Genomic DNA, 15,228 nt, shown 5'->3' on the forward strand with positions numbered 1-15,228 from the left:
TTGTATGCATAGACCACGTTTTGTTTATCCATTCATCCATGTATGGATACTTGGGTTGCTTCTACCTTTTGATTGTTGTGAATGACGCTGCTATGAACATCAGAGTTACAAGTATCTGTTCAAGTCCCTGCTTTCAGTTCTTTAGGGTATATACCCAGGAGTGGAATTGCTGGATCATATGGTAATTCTAACTCCCCTGCTTTTCCCTCCCTTGAAAGTAATTGTGCATGGTAAGTGTGCATCTTCAGTATCATAATATAAATACTTGAAGTAATGCTTAATAATTAAAGCACAGCAAAGACCCTGGAAAGAATATTTTAACTCTTCCCTGCAGTAAAAGTATGTTTTTCACATAGAGAAGTTATCAACCAGTTGAAACGTGACAATGCTGTTATCACTTGAACTCTAAAATTAGACTCTGGCCAAATGCTTTTAAGAAAATCCTTTCAAGAAATCCAGTTAGTAAGTTTTGTAGTTATTACTCTGTCATGACCTGCTTAGGAATTTGGAATCAGGAAACCTGAGTTCCAGCCCCACCTTGCCGGTTACTAACAGTTAAGTTACCTAATTTCTCTAGGCTCTAATTTTACCATCAGTAAAATAACAAATGCCCCTGTACATTCATGAGAGAAGAGCTATCCAAATGAAAGCATTCTGGTAACCTCAAAAAAAAAAAGAAAAAGGATCATCTGAATCATCACAGTGACTGGCATCCCGTGCAACACTGGGCTCTATTTAGCTGACCTGAATGACGGTACATTGAACTCATGTCCTTCCTCAAAGGAAGCTAAATGGAATTCTTTAAAGGATAAAGTGCCGCCGTACTTTTTTTTTGAGGTTTGAATAGAACTTTTAATTTTTATTTTATATTGGGGTATAGTTGATTTACAATTTGCATTAATTTCAGGTGTACAGCAAAGTGTTTCAGTTATCCATATACATATATCCATTCTTTTTCAGATTCTTTTTCCATATAGGTTATTACAGAATACGGAGTAAAGTTCCCTGTGCTATACAGTAGGTCCTTGTTGATTATCTATTTTATATATAGTAGTGTATATCTGTTAATCCCAAACTCCTAATTTATCCCTCCCCCCTCCCACATTTCCCCTTCGGTAACTATAAGTTTGTTTTCTAAGTTTGTGAGTCTGTTTCTGTCTTGTGAATAAGTTCATTTGTATCCTTTTTTTAGATTCCACATATAATGATATCATATGATATTTGTCTCTCTCTGTCTGACCTACTTCACTTAGTATGATAATCTCTAGGTCTATCCATGTTGCTGCAAATGGCATTATTTCATTCTTTTTCATGGCTGAGTAATATTCCATTGTATATATGTACCACATCTTCTTTATCCATTCCTCTGTTGATGGACATTTAGGTTGTTTCCATGTCTTGGCTATTGTAAATTGTGCTACAGCGAACACTGGGGTGCATTATCTTTTCGAATCATGGTTTTCTCCGGGTATATGCCCAGGAGTGGGACTGAAAGTGCAGCCATACTTCATCATTCCCATTTGGATAAGAAAAATCTTTGAGTAAGAAGTGGAATTCCAGGGACATTTGAAGAGTGATAGGAAAACTGCTGGAGGGATTTTAATACTGGGCAGTTAAGGAGACAGCTTTCCATAAATAAGAAATAGGCACAGAGAAAGAAAGCCCTGAGCCAAGATTACTAAAAAGTACTCTCGGTAAAAATAGATGGTAATAGTCCTATACACTATGCGTGTATTTCATCCAGGCAGTCTTTACGTTTTTATGAAAACTTGTAGATAGAAGAAAAAACTCGAACCTGCTTCACGTGGTTATTTCTGGCCTATAGTACATATTACATGTGGTAAAGACTGCTGAGAGTCACTGGTAAGATGTTGGTGCCAAACCATGAAACTTTTCCTGAGTCATAGATCGGCATAGCTTTCTTACCTTAGAAGACATGACCAGTGAACTTGCGTTTAGCTCTTACAGCCTACATTCTTCTCTTCTGTGTTTTCAGAATGTCTGTGTTATTGATTCTTTAGAAGGGAAGGCAGGATAAGGCAAGACTACTGATCTTTTTTTCACACAGACTGGTAAATTACCATTGAATGGGATATCTTCTCCCTCTTGCATTTCTCCCTCTTCACTCCCTGAAATTGAAGAAGTGGCCAGTAAATAGAATACAGGTTTGGAACAATTACGGAATTCAAGTGGTGTAATCAATCACTTGTGTATACAAGACAGAAGGCACAGTGCTACATATGTAATAGCAGTGAAATCAAAGAAAAAATGAGACAGCAGTTATTCCTCTGAAGATTGAGATCCATTTTCAGGGCTATCAGTTGACAGGTGTATATTTCTCTCTTTTATGGAGAAGAGAAAGAACGTTAGTATGGAATAAAGATGACATTTCTAATTAGAGGGGAAAAGATGAGTGTAATGCATGGTGATCAAACAAGAGACTATTTGGAGGAAAATCTTTCTCCCTGTTCTCTTTCCCTTTAAATGGTGTCTTTCACACTAATTCTCAGGCATCTGGTTAGGGAGCCCAGAAACAGAGGTGGCACTTGGGATGGTGGCATTTTCCACCAAATGCTCCTGCTTGTAAACCGGTCTTCCAGTGGCCAAGATTTATCTTATTTTCAAAGACATCTATTATAGGTCTGACTTGAATTTATCCTATTTCAGGAAACTCCCACATACCTGCAAGTGCATTCGCCCTGGGGGTGAATGTTCTAAAACCAGGTCTCTTTATTAAGAATCAGCCACAGGGTCCAGTGGTCCCTAGTGGTCCAGTGGTTAAGACTCTGCGCTCCCAGTGCAGGGGGCCCGGGTTTGATCCCTGGTCAGGGAACTAGATCCCGCATGCCGCAACTAAAAGAGCCTGCACCCTGCAACTAACGATGCTGGCAACTAAAAAAGATCCCGCGTGCCACTGAGAAGATCCCTCAGGCAGCAACGAAGAGCCCGCATGCTGCCACTGAGATCTGGCACAGCCGAGAGAGAGAGAGAGAGAGAGAGAGAGAGAGAGAGAGAGAGAGAGAGAGAGAGAGAGAGAGAGAGAGAGAGAGAGAGAGAGAGAATCAGCCATGGTGGTAGGTAGCATACTTACCTGAGAGCTGCCTTCAACGTGTGAGGAGCTGGCTTCGCTAAATTGCCTGAGTTGGGTGTCGTGGTGGAGAGCGAGCATAGGGTCAAAAGCCAGGTTTCCAACAATTAGCAAAGGCACAGCTGCCAGCAAACACAGTGTTGCCTGCATCCCGTCAGGAAACTCTCGCTCTCTATTAGACCTAATTATCAGTCAGCAGCTGACTTCCAGAAATGGTGCTATAGGTTGGGCAGGACAAAAGTCAGGAGAGGTTATCCTGAGGGGCGAGTGGTCCTGTGACAGTGCTTTATAGTACATTTCCTGGCCATTTATTCCTTTGATTTGGTGACCTCACATTCTTGGTTGATGCTTTTAAGGTCTGGAGAAGAAACTCGTGCAGTCTAAAATCATTCCTTTTCTTTCAGGTGGCTGGTATCTGATTCTTAGGGATGTTGGGTGGGGGAGGGAGAGTGGGATAGAATAGGGGAGTATATTCCAGAAATCACATCGAATTCAGGAGAATCTGAGTCAAATGGCAACTTGTACCCCGGCCACAAAGACCACCCAGAGAGCCAGAGCCACTTGCCACAAAGCAGCTTTCCCCTTGCCCAGGGAGGCACTGCATTTTGGCAAGACTGTCTCGTGGCCGGGAGTCTTTATGCAGCTCAAGGCTTGAGCTCACTTGCTCCTGGGTGTGACTGCTTGATGTGACTGCCTTGAGGCTTTGCTGACTAAACTACTCTACCATAGTGACCCATGGGAAGTGACATGATCTTTTAAAAAATATGGATGAAAATCCAGAAGAGTATGTTATTAAATAGACCCAGATGTTTTTAAATACCTTGCTTATTTAAGGTCCTTTACAGTTCACAAAGGTGCTTAAAAATGTCTTACTTGTATTGCTCAGATTTTTAGAATTTTTTTCCCCTGCGCCACGTGGCTTGCGGGATGTTAGTTCCCCAACCAGTGATCAAACCTGGGCCCTCAGCAGTGAAAGTGCCAAGTCCTGACCCCTGGACCGCCAGGGAAGTTCCCACCCTGTCTTCTTCCTTTTATATTTCAGTGATTGATTTTCCAACATAACGTCTGCATTTTTCCCAATATTACTGTGTGTTTCAGATTACTTTTTTTTTTGTTTTTTTTTTTTGATACGCGGGCCTCTCACTGTTGTGGCCTCTCCTGTTGCGGAGCACAGGCTCTGGACGTGCAGGCTCAGCGGCCATGGCTCACGGGCCCAGCCGCTCTGCGGCATGTGGGATCTTCCCGGACCGGGGCACGAACCCGTGTCCCCTGCATCAGCAGGCGGACTCTCAACCACTGCGCCACCAGGGAAGCCCTCAGATTACTTTTTACAGGTTGGATATTGTTACACTTCCAAATAGAGTCTATATTTTATTTTCAATAAGATAGCATGCCTGGTCTGCATCTCTACTACTAGGTGATACAACTGTCTCAGAACTTGACTCACAGAGTAGCTGCTTGAAAAAGGCAGAAGCTGACCACAAGCCAGCTGTTTACAAAGTGAATTCTGTGTTCCCGTGGAGTCCTTCATTTCCCGCATTGCTCTAATGTCAGCACAAGCTGGGCAGGGAGAAGGGTTTTTGCTTCAAGCCAAGGCTCCGGGCAAACAGCTAAGGAAATGAGTGCCCTCCCTCTGCTGTGGCTGGCGCACTGCAGGCCCCTCCCCGTGGCACAGTAGAGCTGTTCTCTTTTCTCTGGTGTGACTGCTTGCTTGCACGGATCTTAAAGGCAGAGCTGCCTGGGACCAGGGATTCTACAGACATTTTAGTGAAAACAGGCCTTTCAGTTTTTCATCTCAGATCCCTTTGAAATATCTTTGAAAGCTCAGGACTTAGAAATATCTCAGATGCTGGTGAGGATCAAATTTGGATACCAGACACCATACTGTACATACATTCATCCCTTCCCTTCTGCGGCCCAAGTTTTCTTATTAGATGAGCTTGTGTACCAGAGAAACTTAGAACGAGAGCTTCCCCAGAATACTTGTCACTCACTCACGTGGGCTATTCCTGGACAGCCCCACCGAGACCCCTACAACTCCCACTATATAGCTTAGGCTGAAATATATAGCTTAGGCTATATATAGCTTAGGCTGAATAGAGCTTAGGCTATATAGCTTAGGCTGAAGATGGGGTCACACTACATTAATATTCAGTTCTGATTCCAAATATATGACAGGCCTATGCCTCTCAAATTAGTTTACATTGTGAACTGGGGAAATGATTATGTAATTTTTACAAGTCTGATTTCTCATTGCATAAAATAGCACTTTATTTTTTTTAATTTATTTTAGTGAAGTATAGGTGATTTACAATGTTGTGTTAATTTCTGCTGCACAGCAAAGTGATTCAGTAATATATATATATATTCTTTTTCATATTCCTTTCCATTACGGTTTCTTACAGAATATTGAATATAGTTCCCTGGTCTATACAGTAAGACCTATCCATTCTATATATCATAGTTTGCATCTGCTAACCCCAAACTCCCAATCCATCCCTCCCCTCCCCTCCTTCCCCCTTGGCAACCACAAGTCTATTCTCTATGTCTGTGATTCTGTTTCTGTTTTATAGATACGTTCATTTGTGTCATATTTCAGATTCCACATATCATATGGTATTCATCTTTCTCTGCCTGACTTACTTCACTTAGTATGATCATCTCTAGGTCCATCCATGCTGCTGCAAATGACATTATTTCATTCTTTTTTATGGCTGAGTAATATTCCATTGTATATATATACCACATCTTCTTTATCCATTCATAAAATAGCACTTTACTATCAGGATGCCACATCAGAATGCACATAGATATGAAATATTCTGATATTCCGGGCACAAAAGTCAGGATTTAAATAAAATCTCCCAAAGTGTAAAAGATATATAACCTCTAACAACTATTGACCATGAGACCACAGGTCATGGAGAATTCTTTCAGCTCCTGTATTCTTCCCCCTCATTTATTAAAAAAAATTATTGAGCAGCTACTGTCTCAGGCACTTGGGAATACAGAATGCTAAAATGCAGTCCTCACAACTTACTGAACTCAAAGTATATTTGAGAAGACAAACAAATTACAAAAATAATGATAGGCACTGGGAGTTAAGGAACATGGGGAAGACTACTGTATTCGATTGTGTGCTGGCTTGTCTGTCACACTCACTTGGGATATTCTTTTCCTATTAGTTGATAAAAGAGATAATGCATACTTTTTTTTTTTTTTTGCATTACGCGGGCCACTCACTGTTGTGGCCTCTCCCGTTGCGGAGCACAGGCTCCGGACGCGCAGGCTCAGTGGCCATGGCTCACGGGCCCAGCCGCTCCGCAGCATGTGGGATCTTCGCTGACTGGGGCACGAACCCGTGTTCCCTGCATCGGCAGGTGGACTCTCAACCACTGCGCCACCAGGGAAGCCCTCCATTATGGTTTATCTCAGGGTATTGAATATGGTTCCCTGTGCTGTACAGTAGCACCTTGTTGTTTATGCAGTCTATATGTAATAGTTTGCATCTGCTAACCCCAAACTCCCACTCCGTCTCCTGCCCCACTCGGCAGCCACAAGTCTGTTCTCTACGTCTGCTCTCTCACCAGTTTTTACGCATGCTCTTTCCCCTCCTAAAAGAGTGCTTCTTAAACTTTAATGTGCATAGAAATCACCTGAGTACCTCGTTGAAATGCCAGGTGTGACTCTGAGTCTGGGGCGCGGCCTGAGATTCTGCATTTCTCACATGCTGGTGCCGCTGGTCTGAGGAGGAGCATATGGGCCGAGAACTCCCTGCTGACCCAGCCTGGTTTCTGGACACATGGATTTTATAGACTGCTGCCAAAAAGTAAAAATAAAGAGCAAAACAATAAACTCTTTCAGGGACCAACCAGCTCGCCAACTTTTTATTGCCATTTAATTGGTCAAGAAAGGCCATTAAACATATCCATGGCTCTGCTTGCCATATCATAAAGAAAGGTGATTTAAATTCCCAAAAAGTAGGAAGGGCATAGTTTCGGAATACTAGAGGACAATCTTTTGATTTGAATAAACTCAGCTTTGTGGAAAAACTCACTACATTGATCTCATTTTAAAAATTGTGTCCTAGATTGGGGGCACTAAAAGCAGTTAGGAAAAATTGGCCTGCCTGAAGCCTGCTGAGGCCTTTAAGTCTGAAGTCTAGAGTCAGCTTTTCCAAGATGTCTTTTCTGATCCCAGAGGTGGGGTTGGACGTCCCTCCACAGTGCCTCAGGGATCCCTGTGCGTGACACAGTCATAACCTTCATCACCATCCACTGTAATTGCTTGTTTACTTGTCTGGAGTTCCCAATAGTCTTGGAATGTCTTTTTTAAAAAATTAAAGTTAATTTACAATATTGTGTTAGTTTCAAGTGTACAGCAAAGTGATTCATGTACATATATTTGTATATTCTTTTTCAGATTCTTTTCCATTATAGGTTATTACAAGATACTGAGTATAGTTCCCCATGCTATACAGTAGGTCCTTGTTGTTTACCTATTTTATATACAGTAGTGTGTATCTGTTAATCCCAAACTCCTAATTTATCTCCCCCCTCACCCTCCTGCTACCCCTTTGGTAACCACAAGTTTGTTTTCTATGTCTGTGAGTCCATTTCTGTTTTGTAAATAAGTATCATTTTTTTAGATGCCACATATAATTGATATTATATATTTGTCTTTCTCTGACTTACTTCACTGAATATGGTAATCTCTAGGTCCATCTATGTTGCTGCAGATGGCATTATTTCATTCTTTTTTACAGCTATTATTCCATTGTATGTATATATACCACATCTTCTTTATCCATTTATCTGTCGATAGACATTTAGGTTGCTTCCATTTCTTGGCTATTGTAAATAGTGCTGCTATGAACATTGGGGTGCATGTATCTTTTCAAATTATAGTTTTCACTGGATATATGTCCAGGAGTGGGATTGCTGGATCATATGGTAACTCAATTTTTAGTTTTTTAAGGAACCTCCATACTGTTCTCCATAATAGAATGTCTTTTATCTACCTCTATATCCCAAAGCCTCAAACATTGCAAGTACACAGAAAAGAGTAATTGAATGAAGGCCTGAAATAAGGCATCAGTGTTACAATCTCACTAGTGGATTCCATTTGTGGTGTTAGGTAGAATCAGAGACATTTTCTGAAGTGGTCCAAACTAGTGGCATGTATGAAATTATAGAGAAAATGTGCATTAAGAATATTCTTATGTAGCACAGGTTTCTTTGAGTAGGCAGTGAAACACACACACACACACACACATATATATGTATAAAATCTTTACCTGTTCCTTACTTTGAACCTGACTGACCCTTTCCAACTCTTGCTTTGAACTGGTCAAGTAATCTTCTGTTCTGTGAACTTGCTGATACCGTGAACTGTTTCTTTGTTTTTCTGGTCTTCTGAATGAGCTACCATGAGATTTAGAGTGTTCTTATGAACTTTTAATCTCCTCTGATCCCCTGGGCTCTTGGCTTTTAAACAGGAATGGATAGCAAACATGCATTTCTTATGATCACATTTCTTAATTTCCTTCCACTTCTTAGCCTGTCTGTTGTATAGGATAGACTTAGTGTTCTCTTCCAAAATAAACAGCTCACGCAGCTCATAGCTCAAAGTTAATCAGAAACTTGTTTACCACAGGAATATATTGGGAATTAAGACAGACAAATATCAACTATAAAAATAAGAAATGGCAAGCGAGAATGTAGGACACTAAGACACACTCAGTATGAACTTTCCACAGCAAAGAAGGGAACATCTGGGTTGTTTTAACGCTTTTAGCTGGTTGAAAAGATCTTCCCACAAATTTTTTTTTGCTGTTTACCAGTCTTTTAATGCAATGTCATAAGAGTTTTAAAGTAAAGTATATGTATTTTGGGGGATTTAAAATGTTATCAGTGATTTAGTAGAGAAAAGTACATAAAAGAATCTTATTAAAACCTACTCTCGGGCTTCCCTGGTGGCGCAGTGGTTAAGAGTCCGCCTGCCAATGCAGGGGACAAGGGTTTGTGACCCGGTCCGGGAAGATCCCACATGCTGCGGAGCAGCTGGGCCCGTGAGCCATGGCCGCTGAGCCAGCGCGTCCGGAGCCTGTGCTCTGCAATGGGAGAGGCCACAGCGTTGAGAGGCCCCTACGGTAAAAAACAAACAAACAAACAAACAAACAAAACCTACTCTGATAAGCTTTGCAAAAAAGAGTGGATGTTACTTGTAACCTAGTGGAGACATTAATTATGAATTGACTTCTTCAATAAAGTTTCAAGGTACCTATTAAAAAGTATGTTTTTTGAAGATCCATATACATCCTAATAAAGTAAAGCACTCCCAAACTAAATTTATACAACTATAATTTTTTTTTTTTTTTTTTGGTACGCGGGCCTCTCACTGTTGTGGCCTCTCCAGTTGCGGAGCACAGGCTCCGGACGCGCAGGCTCAGCGGCCATGGCTCACGGGCCCAGCCGCTCCACGGCATGTGGGATCTTCGCTGACTGGGACACGAACCTGTGTCCCCTGCATCGGCAGGCGGACTCTCAACCACTGCGCCACCAGGGAAGCCCTACAACTATAATTTTTTAATGTAGCAATTACTTGGTCTGTAGGCAAAGGTGGACCATCTGTATAATTTTGACCATGTTACTGTTCCTGAAATGACAGCCCTGCATCCCCTCTACCACTTCTTTACAAATCCATTTCTATGCCAGTGCAGTGCAGTAGGCATTAGAGTTGTCAAACTTCATCTCAAAGTATGAATAACTTATTCTTTGGATATTTACTTGAATTTGAACAAAATCTTCTTAATTAAACTATTCATTCAAAAAATATTTACTGAGTGCTTACTATGTGCCAGGTACTGTTCTGGCACATGGGATACATCATAAACAGAGCAAGTGTTGCTGCCTTCATGGAGCTTATAGTCTAAATGCAGGAGACAATAAAAATAAACATAATAAATGGCTAAAATATGAATGTTTGAAGCTGATAGGTTCAATGAGAAAGATGATGTTTAGGATCACACAGTGTAGACTTCAGCAACAGACCCCAAGCTGACAGAAAACCCGTATGTTCTTTGGCGGGTATGCTAGACCGCTAGGGTTGCCATAACAAAATACTACAGCCTAGGTGGCTTAAACAACAGAAATTTATTTTCTCATTGTTCTTGTGGCTGGGGGTCCCAGATCAAGGTACCAGTGGGGCTGGTTTCTGGTGAGACCTTTCTTCCTGGTTTGCAGACAGCCACAGTGTCACTGAGTCCTCACATGGCCTTTCCTCTGTGCATGTGTGGAAAGCTCTGGTGACTCTTCCCCTTCTCATAAAGACACTAGTCCTATTGGATGAGCCCCCCACCCCCTTATGACCTCTTTTAACCTTAATTAAAAGGCTGATTACCTCCTTTAAGGCTCTGTCTCCAGAGTCATGTATGGGTTAGCGCTTCAACATATGAATGTGGTCAAGGGAGAGGGAATCAATTGCACTCGTAACAGATGGCATTTGTGACATGAGGGAGACTTAAGTATGGGGCCTAGGGCAGAGTCCCTTCTTGTTCAGGTTTAAGGGCAGTGTTGAGGTAAACTTCATCGAGAAGATGAAATTTGAGCAAAGACAGGAAGGAGGTAAAGGGGTTCTCTATGTGGCTATCTGGAGAACGCATTGCAAGCAAAGGCAACAGCCACTGCAAAGGCCTTAGGACAGGAATGTATCTGGAATGTTTGGTAAACAGTAAAGACGCCAGTGTGCCTTCGGGATGGCAGAGTAGGAAGAGATGAAGTTGTGAGGAGCTGGACGGTGCAGAGTTCTGCAACCCATTGTAAGGACTTTGGTTTTACCTGAAAGGGGGAGCCATTGCAGGGTTTTGAGCAGAGGTGTGACATGGTCTGATTTACATATGCATGGAGTCACGAAATAAGTATTTTAACATATTTTGGTGAATTCAGTGTGAAATGATGCACATATACATTAACCGCACCTTTTAAAACCTTGATTTTAGAATCTCCTTTTAGTTTCTAATTTTAGAGTCAAATTATCTGGAGAATTGCCCACTTACAAAGTTTTCCAGTATGTGATAAATACATAAGTAGGGCTTCCTTCCAGATCTCTTATTACTTTTCTTTATTCTTTCTTCTATTGCATGTGCTTGATTACACATTATTTTGTGTGTTCATTTGAAATATTTTAAACTAAGTTTTATCTAATGTGTATACTTAATATCTACGTTTTGAGATACTCTTGCACAGAGCCAATACTATGGTAGCTTGGTTAAAATACTTTGTAACTCAGATATGAAGAGAAAAGATAGTCACAAGAGACATTATTCTGTGCCTTTTACAAAAAAATAGTACTTTGAGGGCCGGTTGTGTACCATTGTCGTATAAAGTTTGTTTCGTTCTCTTTGACTTTAACGAAATCATGACCATCTATTATTTTCCATTCAAGAGAAACAGAAACTGGCTTGTTACTTAACACTTCTATGGCTTATTTTTTCCATTAAAGAAAAAAAAGAGGTGTTTTTGAGATAAGTATGTGACAGTTGATGTATAAACAAGAGTAGGTTTGGTTATAGGTAAAACTGTGAAATATGTCAAGTTTGGCTTCCTCTGAGTTCAGGGAAATTCCCCAAAGCATCTCGGGCACTTAGCACACAGTAACCAGCACATAGTAGGTGCCCATTACGTATTTGTTAAGTGAATAACATCTCTTTCACTAACTTGCTGGGGACGTGTGTTGCCCATCCCTGGAGTATTCCAGTTTTACAAGATTGCTGTAGGAAGTGTGCGACCTCTGCACAAACGTATGAACTGCTAATAGTTGCACTTCAGATGTCAGTGGGGAGATATTTTAAAGTACAGGATCTTCCCCGAGAGCCCCTTCAAACCACATCACTGGGCACCTATTTACTTGGTTTGTCGTTGGGGCAGATGGAAGTTGCATTTGGTATACAGCCTTAGGATATAATATCCTGAATTATTTCTATTTCTTGATTCCTATGCAAAAATTACTGGAGTTGTTGATTCTAAAGCAGCTCCTGTCAATTAGTAAACCATTGCTTATACAGCTGACCCTTGAACAACAGGTATGAACAGCACGGGTCCACTTACAGACAAAATTTTTTCACTAAATCTGTTTTACAGTACTACACCATCTGAGGTTGGTTGAATCCATTAGATGGAAGGCTGATTATAAAGCCATATACAGGATTTTTAACTAGCAGGGGTCAGTGCCCCTAACAACTTCCCTCTTGTTCAATGGTCAGCTGTACTTTGTATTAGGTAGGACTTGAACCCCCGACCCTCAGACCTCAAAGCCCAAGCGCTTTCCCAATACCTTTGACATTCCACCGCAAGGCCAGCCTCAGTGACTGAGTGGTGACGAGGGGTGTCCGCTAAAATGCCAAACTGCCAGCATCAGAAGTCTGTCAGTCGTGTGCTGGACCTGAGAGTCAAAGATGCAGCTAAAACATCCTTATAGGTAACCTAGGGTTCCCGCCCTCTGGAGGCACTGCTGTTATAAGACATACAACGTTGACAGCCCACGCTGCCTACAACTGTGTTTTAAAAGGGCTAAGTTGAAACATACACCTTTGCGCTGAATTAATTCTAGGGTAGCTTCGTAAACCTCTTTCCGGTTTTGTAAGAAGCCTACAGTAACCTTTGTAAACTGTTTTTTTTCCAGCCCCAAAGGAAGGGCAGGGTTCCTCGCGGGTAACCCTTTCTCCCTCTCGCGACCCCTTCCCGTATTTCTTCTACCCCCATCCTCCGGAGCCACACAAGGGGAACGGGATGACAGTCGGTGTTGAACAGAGAGAGAGGACGCTGCGCATGTGTTTGGTGCTTTTCAAGCTGTGCAGGCTCACCCTAGGGGGCGACGCAGCCACCTCGCGAGCCCCTTGGAGCGTGAGAAGCAGGAGAGCCTCCCCCGCGCGGGGAGGAACCCCGCGGCCCCAGCCCAGTGGCTCGGCCCGCCCTCCTCCCTTCTTCATTGGCTCCCGTGCTCTACGTGTCACGCCTGAGACGCTGGCGCTGCCCTACCGGCGAGGGGCGGGGCTCGGGACGCATCCGGCGGGCAAGTGCGCAGGCGCAGGAGAGCGGGTAGGGGGCCGGACGGGGGGAGGGAGAGGGTGGTGTTCCCGGTTTCCTGGGTTACCTGAGGGGGCGGGGGTGGGGAGTTTGCGGCGGCGGTGGCAGGGACAGCGGCTACGACTCGGGATTTTCCCGGTGAGGCGGAGCGTGCGGCGGCGACGGCAGCCAGAGAGCAGGTAAAGGCGGCCCCCGGGCCCGGCGATGCCGGCAGAGGGCTAGGGGTCCCGGACCCAATAGGTGGCCTGGACGGAAGGCGGTTGGCGCGGGGGGCGGGTAGCAGTCAGCCCGGGATGGGGGTCGCGGCGGCCGGGCTGAGGGCGCGGGGTACTCGGCCCGACGCGCCGGCCCGGGGTTTCTATCCGGCTCCGGGACGTCTCCCTGCCGTGCCCGGGCCGCCTCTGACAGCAGGTGAGCCGCGGGCAGGAGCACTGCCCGGCCTCTCCGGACCTTTGCGGTGGGCGCGCGCCCACCAGACACTAACTTTATTTCCTGGCGGTTGGAGGGCGGAGGTCAAGCAGGCTGGCGGCGATTTGCTGCGATCTTGATTGTATTTATTATCCTGTGCCGCGGCACAACCTGCACCCCGGCCGGGCCCACACTGGCAGGTTGACGGCTGGAGTTGACAGTTTCCGCGCCATCACCCTGCGGGTCGCTCTTTACGATCTTGCCCGGCGGTTGCTCGCCCACCTGTCATCTCCCCCGTGCGCCTTGGTCCGCTGCTTTTCTCCTGCCTGTAACACCCCTTGCCCGGGCGAGAGACTCTCCAGAGGATCCTCTGAGACATCTGCCGTCTGTCCCGGGCATCATTGGAGCCTTGGCTGAGATGCCCGTTGGCCTCTGGTGGGATTAAACTGTACGGGAAATAACCCAGGGAGACCCCGGCACCACAGCGTGGAGGCCAACGGGTTGCGTAGTGGCGGAGTGGGTAAGATCAGGGGCTTTAAAAAACGCTTCCTAGCTCTGAGTCTTACCAGGTTAAACAAAACAAAACATTCCCTATATGCTCAGCAGACCATACACACCCAGTGACAGCACTTAGTAGTTGATGAGGTAGCTTCAAGCAGATAGAACATTTTAAGGGAGTTGAATCTCGTGTTGAATACATCGGTGTTGAATTCAGACCAGTGTTTCCTCGAATATTGAATTCAGCCTGCACTTTCCTTAGGGTTTGTTGAGCAGACTAATAGGACAAACTGAATTGGGCTTGTCTTCCTGGTGATCCTTGGCTATTCTCCTCTGTTACTTTAAACTTCCATACCCAGGAACCTTATGCTAATAAAGATGTTGACTTTGAGCTTTCATTTTATAAATGTAGTTAATTAATACGGGGAATCTGTTTTAAAGAGCTTTGCAAGTAGCCAGCAACTTTTCTTTTCTGATACCTCTTTGTTGTCATCCATATTACTGCAAAGATTGGAGAATTTGGAAAAGGGGGGGAGCATAAGGAGAAAATGAGTTACTATATTATTTAATTTACATGAAAACAATTTGTAAACTATAAAATTGTATATGAATATAGTAAATATTTTTTGAGCACCTACGGTGTACAAGACAGTTTCCTAAACAGATAAATATCCCCTCCTACATGGAGCTTACATTAGTGGGGAATTGCAGATGATAAACAAAATATGTGCTATGTCAGATGGTGTTAAGGACTATGGAGAAAAAGCAGGGAAGACGGAGAGACTTGCAGTTTTATTTTATTGAAGTATATTTTGATAGTTGATTTACAATGTATTAATTTCTGCTATACAGCAAAGTGATTCAGTTATTTATATATATATACATATATATATATATACACACACACATTCTTTTTTTAAAATGTTCTTTTCCATTGTGGTTTATCATAGGATACTGAATATATTTCTCTGTGCTCTACAGTAGGACCTTGTTGTTTATCCATTCCATATAATAGCTTACATCTGCTAATCCCAAACTCCCACTCCATGCCCTCCGCCTTGGCAACCACAAATCTGTCCTCTGTGAGACTTACAGCTTTTTGTTTTTTTGGTTTTTTTTTTGTGGTACGCGGGACTGTCACTGCTGTGG

The 15,228-nt window shown here is 43.3% G+C and overlaps 1 protein-coding gene across 4 annotated transcripts in view; it reads left to right on the forward strand.

The window, feature by feature from the left end:
* The window catches only part of LYST (lysosomal trafficking regulator), a 277,679-nt gene that overhangs the window by 87,187 nt on the left and 175,264 nt on the right, over nucleotides 1-15,228 (forward strand). Inside the window, exon 1 of one of the 4 annotated variants that reach the window (XM_079899835.1) lies at nucleotides 13,270-13,352. The exons of the other annotated variants lie outside the window; for them this stretch is intronic. The gene's annotated coding sequence lies outside the window, so the exon portion shown is untranslated. Of the gene's footprint in view, nucleotides 1-13,269; nucleotides 13,353-15,228 lie in introns of those variants that run through there. 4 annotated transcript variants of the gene reach the window in all.

The sequence above is a fragment of the Stenella coeruleoalba genome, assembly GCF_951394435.1.
Source record: "Stenella coeruleoalba genome assembly, chromosome: 16".
In the NCBI taxonomy this organism is placed as follows: domain Eukaryota; kingdom Metazoa; phylum Chordata; class Mammalia; order Artiodactyla; family Delphinidae; genus Stenella; species Stenella coeruleoalba.